This window comes from Scophthalmus maximus, chromosome 9 (genome assembly GCF_022379125.1).
Source record: "Scophthalmus maximus strain ysfricsl-2021 chromosome 9, ASM2237912v1, whole genome shotgun sequence".
Lineage (NCBI taxonomy): Eukaryota > Metazoa > Chordata > Actinopteri > Pleuronectiformes > Scophthalmidae > Scophthalmus > Scophthalmus maximus.
Genome location: NC_061523.1, coordinates 3,781,361 through 3,790,354, shown reverse-complemented (window position 1 = coordinate 3,790,354; position 8,994 = coordinate 3,781,361).

Below are 8,994 nucleotides of genomic sequence, written 5' to 3'. Positions count from 1 at the left end.
ACACACCCTCAACTTAGTGGTGAACGACAGTTTGGAGTCCATCCCGGAGACATGTGGTGCCATTGTCCGGTTCTTCTATCATGTGACCAAAGCATCTAACGAGCTAAAATAAGTACAAAGTATTACAAGCAGAAAATACTCAGTGGAATTGGATCTTTTTTCATGCTGGAGAGACTGGATGAACAATGACAAGCAGTTGTAACAGCACTTTGACTACTTGGGAGAAACACCCTGTGCTTGAAATTAGGACAATTGTACCATAAAGACCAAACCACTGAAACCCCCAGCATGTTTGAAGATGTTACTAAGGACGTTTCATCGATGTAATATACAACCAATTTCTAAACTCATACCCAGGGTAAGATTTGTGATAAAAGCATTGGGGGGGATGGCCCGATCAGTGTCACCGGGTGGCTTCGAACCCCCGACCTCCGGCATGGGAGGTGGACACGCTACTAGAGGGTTAAAACAAGTGGGCACTAGCATGAACCGCTAGCTTGTCTCCTAACATTTCCACGAGTGAGATTTACATACACTGCACTGCATGCTCGACTGGCTGGACACCTTTACACATGCACAACAAAACAAAACATGCAAGAATGAAATCCCCTTCCAAATATCCATTGGGGAAATCCCTTGCATCCCCCCTGGCAAATCGCACCCTGCTCATACCTGTGGTTTTTGTTGTGCAAAGAACAACCACGTCTTCCTGGCTCAAGGGTAACACTGGCTTCACAATGTGCAACACAATGCAAAACACAATTTCAAAACATTGAGGACAACTACAGTATACTCTGCAGACATCACATTCCTTGATATTATCTTCCAGGAACTTTCTCTCTTGTGGTAATAGAAGTGTGAAAAACCATTAAACTGCAAGTCTTTGACGAGATATAAGCCCTGGGCAGTTTTAATAGACAAGCCACAACCAGGGAATCATGTGTTACTGCATCAACCGCCTGTATGAGAACAGGTTTGTGCCCGAGGGGCCATCGCTGCAAACACAGAAGGAATGTTGCAGGAGGGCCCATTATGGCAGGAGTCTGACACACGAGCAACTGCTTTTCAGGGGAATCACACTGCAAACACAGACGACTAACTGCAAATCCACAGATATATGGTAGCAAAAAGTGATCCCAATGAGTGAGGATCATTTGCTTTGGTATTTACAACATGAAAGTACATTCCCAGTGAAGCTAACAATGTCAAAAATGTAGGCTCTCTTTCTGAAGAAATGTCAGCATCTAAGAAATGTATGGGGGGGCAATCCTGAAAGGTTGTTCTTGATTTAGAAAAAAAAGTACACTATTGTTCGCTTCAGAGATGGATATTACTGAAGAACTTCAGCTCCAGTGGCTGTGGTGATGTTGCACAGCAGGCACTAAAGCTCTCAATATTTCAAATAAAAAAATGATTCATAGGTAGAAATATATTCACTTATGAATCATTCATTCCCATCAAAATTCCATTGGATAAGAAATGTCCTCGTGCAGAGGCAATGCACAACTTAAATCCTCCAAAAATACTTATTTGTGCCAGGAAGCATTTTGTGAGAGAAGATGTTGCCTTAGTATCCACTTTACTGGCCCTTCATGTTTCATACCTTTGCCATCTGAGACAACACATGAAACCCAGACAACAATAACAGTAATTTAGTACTAGGTACTAGTCATGCCTCATCTACCACTCATAATCACATATCCACCAGCACGTATTGTATCTCTTGAGTTTGACATGACATGACAGATGATGGAAATCTCACATTTCCCCTTGTATTTGCTGAGGGAGGGTTTATGGAGACACTCCTCGTCATGTTCATGCAGACTGAAAAATAGGGTTAGAGTGAAAAGCCAGAGAGTGCAGTTACCCATCCACAATGACTAAAAGATTTTCTGGCTGCTCAGTGTGGGGGATTAAAGCTTCCTGTGTACATACAGGGATACCATGAGTTTGATCTAGCAGGGAAAGGACTAAATGTCTTGCTATGTTTTTCTATCTGAAGTCCTTTGTACGTTTATGAGCTATGATCACTCACCTCTTTGCCGCTCTAATTGCATTTTCACACATTGATTGAGTTCTTCCAGACGGTGAGTCTCTGCAGTCAAACTGTCCCATTCATTTACTCTCAGGCATTTCAGAGAAAACTGAACTGAAGCTGTCATTTTAGCCAGCCAGGGACAAGATGCCTCAACTCACATTCACTATTAACCATGGCATTCATTTTGTATGGGGCCATTATTGTAGCAAAACTATTTACAAATGTGAGTGGAGAGTTTGCTAACTGTGTCCCAATTTGTGTGTGCTTATCTGTATTCAGATTTGCAATTGTATTGAAATTTGTGAATGTGTCGACAAATCTGTAAATGCAAACATAGCTGTGTAGACATGGCTGTAAAGGTTTACCAAGTCTGCAAATGCATATGTAGATCTATGAATTAGTAGCCATGAATAGAAATGCTTTTATCAATCTGTGAATGCATACATACAGATCTGTGAATGTGCAGATGGATATGTAAATGTGTACAAAGATTGATAATTGTAAAGACAAATCTGTAAATCTGTACAAAGGCTTAAAAGTCTAGGTATTCTGCTCAAAACGCTGGAAGCAGTTTTAATCAAAATCAGCTAAACAGATTCAGCTGACATGAAGGGTAAGAGACTTTAGCCTGTCTTTTTCCTACCTTTCCAAACACAAGTGATGCAATATGAGTCTCACCTGAAGCAAGGCTATGTATCATAATTGTACCCAAACATAACACATACAATAAAATGTATCTACGTAATTTGCAAACACGTGACTACGTCTTGTAATAAAAATAGAGAATAGGGAAAGCATTAAAAAGCATTAAAAAAAACATTAACACAACAGGGAACACTGGAGATAAATGTATCCTTATATATAAATACTTAAAATATTAAATATTAAAATATAGTTCATCAAATTCATTTTTGTACACTATTTTGTGTACAATTTGTCTAAATCCATTTTGAGATAATCCTGAGTTATTTATCTCAGAAACTAAAGCTGTCACCTGATTCTGTTGCAAATTTAAATCTGAACTTAAAAAGGGCTTTTTCTAGTTTTGTTTAGATTTTATTTTTCTGCTTGTGGTGGCAAATCTCTGCCACACTGAGAATGCCAATGTTCAAATATGTACCAAAAAAGAATAGTGATTGAAACCAAAACATTTATTTTCTTATGTATACATCATTTTACACTTTTTTTGTCATAATAAAATACTCTGTCTGACGTGTATTTTCAAGTAGTGTTGTGAAAGTGAGGAATAAGCTTCCTTATCGCTAAGCGCTCTATCAATCTATTACTCAACACAGGGGCTGTTAAACAGTTTTTTAGCCTGGGAGCCAAAATAAATTCAGCCTGGGACCAAAATGTAAAATTTGATTGTGTCGCCTCAGCAGTCAGTCTTATTACAACATATTAGTTCCCCTGCCATGTGGGAGCCCGACAGAGACTCCAGCTTAGACAGACAATTACTGGATTTATCAAAAGGTGAGCCAGCAGGTAAGTGTGAGCATTAGTAGCTCTCAATGTGAATTTCAATCCCAAAACAGAATACAAGTCTTTCTCCCATTATTACACTTTGCATGCATGAACAAAAAAAAAACAGGAACTGCAGAGGTGGAGCCCAACCCATCATGCACTAGGTATGACAAAGGGATAAAACCGCATCATCTTAACTACTTTAGTTGCAAAGTGAGCACATGTGAGCTGCCGGCCCTTTTTTTTGTAAGTAAACTGTGTTTGCCTACATAGTTCAGCTAACCTGTGAATTGGTTTGGAAAATTCCTCAACACTATCAAACTTCAGAGGAAAAGCAACCAACAGCAACACACTTGCTCTAACAAATAAATACAGGAATTTTGATTTTAGTAAATTTAACATTATATTAATATTATTACTTCATTGTAAAAAATATTTTATATTTGTTGAAGAGAATTTTTAAAACTCAAAACTCAAAGTTTGGACTTGAGTGGAAATACTAACTTGTGACTGGTTAGGAATGACTTGAAGGATTTTCTCCTTTTCACAGATCTTCTGAGCCATTTATGAAATCTGATCCACTGTGACATTTGCACAATGAGCTCCAGCATGGGGGCCACACTCATAGATATATGTCAATACCATTACAACAGCAATCCTTCAATCTCTCTCTTTCTCCATCTCTGTTTCTGCACCAGATCAACTCACTCCCGTAACTCATCTCATACACTTCTTCATACACTTCTCAGTTTGACCCCACACATTTCTGTCCCTGCTAAACATTCCCCCACCCACACACACAAAGGACTGAATATTTTTTTCTAATAATAACACATGAGAAGCAGAACACACAATTATAGGTGAAACACAAATACAAAGGCCTAAATACAGCAAGCTGGGTAAGTTCATCCACATAGCCTTACAAAATAGTTGGTGTGGTAAAAGGTTAGGATGGATAGTGGCCAAAAAATATTTAGTAGCAGTTTTAAGAGCTGTTCACACCAGCATCAGCAGCATTTATTTTTGTTTATGTGAACTTTGTGCCCTTGAACAATAGCGACTGATTTAGACAGTCCTGACCTTTGTGGAGGAAAGTGGAGGAAGCTATTGCGGCTTATTAGCTTTGCTGCCCCGTCCACTTTCTTTTACTTAACCTCCACTGTCAAGCCATATGCTCCACAAAAGAGGTCTGGTTTGTAGAGAAATATGAGGAGTCAGTGATACGAGTATACCTTTGGAAAATGTATTCACTTGTCCTGTTAGCTAGCAGGCTAACATGCTTTCGAACTGACAGATACTTTTTACATTACATTAATTTAGCTGATTCTTTTGTCAAAAGCTACTTACAATAAGTGCATTCAACCATGAAGATATTACCAAAAAAGTGCAAGAATCATGAGAGTACATTTTTAAAATAGGCAAAATGGCTTAAAGTACTCCATTGTAAGGTTGAAGGCCAGCCGGGCCGATGCATTCTGGATGTGCTGCAGAGGTCAGATGGCACATGCCGGCAGACTAGCTACGTTTCAATAGTCAAGATGTGAGCCTGCTCGAACACCTGCGACGCCTTCTTAGTGAGGAACGGATGTATCCACTTGATGTTGTGGAGCAACTGGGATCCTCACTGGGATGTTGGTAGGGAAGGACAGGTTGTCATCCAATGTAACACCCAGGTGCCTTGAAGTTTGAGGTGGAGTCACCAAAGAGTTCTCAATGGTGATAGAGAGATCGTTCTTGGGAGACGCCTTCGCCAGGAGGAAAAGCATCTCGCTCTTTGTTCAGATATTTTGCTAGCTAACTGACAGGAAGTGACCTGGCTAGCTTGGGGAAAAAATCCTCCTCCAGCATGGCATACCTAACTTTTTTTAATTAAAGGTTTGAGAGCCAAACAGGGCGATCAAACTAAACCAGTGCAGATAAAAAAGGAAGCTCTATGTATTGTCAATGAGGCTGAGTAGCACTAGCATATTTTTGTCTGTTCAGTATGTTTGGGATTCAGCTCCAACCAGTTTACTAAAAAGCCCTATGAGTAGTATGTATTTTTTCTGAATGTGTGTAGACATAATTTGCTATGCCACTAGTGTGACCAGGCTGCTATAGGATAGCACACCCTCCTTTAGCCTCTTTCCTTTACCCCCTCGTCATCACACAAAAACACACATGCTTCGGGTACAGCCCTCCTCAGTGGCCTGTGATTGACTTGACAAATGTGCTGTGGAGCAGTGCTCTGACAATATATACCCATCTGGGCCTCATGTGGAAACCTGCAGGCTTTTCCGTTCAACACTCCTCCACCCCATCAATCATCAATCACTGAAATCCCAGGCAGCCTTCATTCTCTCTAAGGAAGATAAATAAAGAAGAGGCCAAATGTCATTTTTGTCATAATGGGCATCATTCTTTGTCATTATCATCACTATAACAGATATCATACAATTTGATTACAGATAGGACCCATTGGGAACATACTTTCGAGTACCTTAAAATGTATAACTGCTGAATTATACGCGACAAAAATAACACAACATGTTGCTTCTACAGTATAAATGTATGTCTATTTTCAATCGCAGGCAGTATCGCCAGAGAGAGACAAGCCCTGTCAGACCCTGACAAGAAGGAAAACATCCTCACCCTTGAGTCCTAACGCATAGCCTGCTGTCACAGCCTGTTGTCAGTCCTCAGTCAGACCACAGTAAGGCCACAGTAAGGCCACAGTAAGGCGACTGCAGCTACGGTGAATGCTGCCTCCAGTAGTCCGCCAAAGGTCCCGTGTCACTCGTATTTTGGCTTCTTTGCAGTCTCTTCTGCTCCCAGAGTTGAGTTAAGGTGCTCCTACACAAATCAAGCATGCCGTGGTGTTGCTTTAAGTTCCGTAAGGGAATTGCTGTAGCCATGATGCAGCACGACTGCAGCCCTTAGGTTGTAATAAGGACTGCTGTCTACTCTTTAGTCAGAAATCCAGATTCATCAGACCATGCTACGTTTTTCAGCGTTCTCGGTGCTCGTGAGTCCGTGTCCACTGCAGCCTCAGGTTTCTGTTCTTGGCTGACAAGAGTGGAACCTGATGTCCTCTTCTGCTTCCGTAGACCAACCACCTCAAGGCTGGACGTGCTGTTCATTCCAAGTGCTCTATGAAGATTTGTTTTGAGCTGTCCACATGTTGAACTAACCACTGTTTCCAAAATTAATCTCTTAATTGGTTGCAGCCTTAATCTACAAGGCAATTTCACTGGATTCAGTTCATCTATAAATGTGTTAACTTTATTTGTCCCTTAAAACAGTTTCTGGTTACATATAGTTCTTCATATCCACTTCATATCCACACAATATTCCTTCTTTTTTGTACCCAGAATTTTCAAAGAAATCGGTCGCAGGACATTCCAATACGAAGCTCCATCTGCGAGCGAGCTGTGTCTCTGTACATGTTGTTTATGTTTGTCATGTATTGCGTTTTTTGTTAGTATGTATGTGTTTTATAATTTTGTTTTGTGTCTATGGGACCCCCCTCGAAAATGAGATGGTGTATTTCAAGGGGCTATCCTTACAATAAATTCAAATAAACTTTTCTACTCCCCACAGTTGTAAAGAGTGGTTGTCGGAGTCACTGTAGCCTGTCAGCTCCAACCAGTCCGGCCATTCTCCTCTGACCTTCCTCATCAACAAGGGATTTTGGTCAGCAGATCTGCTGCTCACTGGACGTCATTTGTTTTCAACTCCATTCTGAGTAAAAATTCTGAGAGACTGGTGTGAGTGAAAATCCCTGGAGATCAGCAGTTTCAGAAAAACACTCAAACCAGCCTGTCTGTCACCACGTTCAAAGTGACCCGGATACATCCCCCCTCCCCATTCTGAAGTTTGATGTGGACATTAAATGTAGCTTCTGCTCTGTATCTGCAGGATTTTATGCACTGCACTGCTGCCGCACGATTGGCTGATTGGATAATTACATGACTGTGTCAACAGGGTGTTCCTGTTAAACTGCTTGGTGGTGAAACCATTAGAACCTATCGTCCCGTATCCCTATTTCCAGGCTCCACTTCTCACTGTCTCTCAGGCAGATGTCAAAGCACAGGCCTCATTCCTAGGTGAGTCCTGGTGAAAAAGGTGAAGGAGTTTATTCCTTTAGAATTTAGTATTGTGGCAGTCATAATAATTGTTTTGGAATGTAATCAATTACTTAATTTATTATAGGAATATTACACTAAAATGATCTAGTTAAAAATACCAAATGAGATGTAATTAATGTCAATGTGTTATTGTTGAGAGCCTGTTAGTTTTATATTTAACTAATTAGCAGGAAATGTATATTTATGAATAGAAGTGAAGAGATAAACCTCATTTAATTTATTATTTTTACATTAACATATTTATTTCTTTTTTCGAACAATGTGTTTATTTAGTTTTTTCATTTTTTTAACAAAGGAACAAGAAGGAAGAAAAACAAAGGGACCAAAAGGAAAAATGAATGAATTTTAAAAAAGAATACATATACAGTATATATATTTATATATACATAAATAAAAAATATGTACGGATATTTACAAATTCCCAACATAAGTTTGTGGCATATCTATAAATGCATATATCAATACATCAATATATATATATATATATATATATATATATATATATATATATATATATATATATATTTATACATACACATAAATAAAAAAAAATAGATTTAAAAAGGTGGATAGATCACAATGCATTTTCTATTTTTCATCTGGAGCATGGCGTTTAATGTAGAGGTTATCATTACCACCATAAAAATGCACAAAATACTTTTATATATATAATATATAAATTATTCTATTGTACCTCATTATATTACACTATTTTGTATTCAAATCTGTCACTGTCCAGTTTTGCTCAAAACACAAGGAAACAGCTCCATTAATTGAAACCTTTCTTGTGTGCTCTAAGTGTCATTCTCTGTCTGATGTTAATGGAACATCTAAAAGCTGACATGATACATGTGTGTGAACAGGAGAGTGAAAGACACACACAAGAAGATGGGGGAAACTAATGAGCAAGACGCTGGGAGAGAGGCCTTTCCTGCCTCCTAGTGGAGTCATGGGTAAAAATAAATAAATAAATGGAGAAAAAAATGATACATATACTGATTACCAGGGAGGCATCGATCAGATGTATATAGCATTGTCACTGCAGCATCACGTTTGCTTGAATGTCACATTCCTGCTTGTCAGGTATATAGATTAATCACAGAATTATTTGCCATACCAGATGCTTATGTCTAGGCTCAAATATGCAAAACGGGTCTCTATTAGGCATCGCGTTTATAGTTAAGTTATTAGCTCCAAAGGAGAACCCTGGGAGAGAAAAAATGAAGGGCAAAATGAAGATTTAAGTGTAACTGTATCACTGCCTTCAGTTTCAAGGTGGAGTTCTTCTTGTCGTCAACAAGCAGAGACAAACAAAATATTACGAACAACAATAAGGAAAACCATAATGATAATAATAACAGTAAT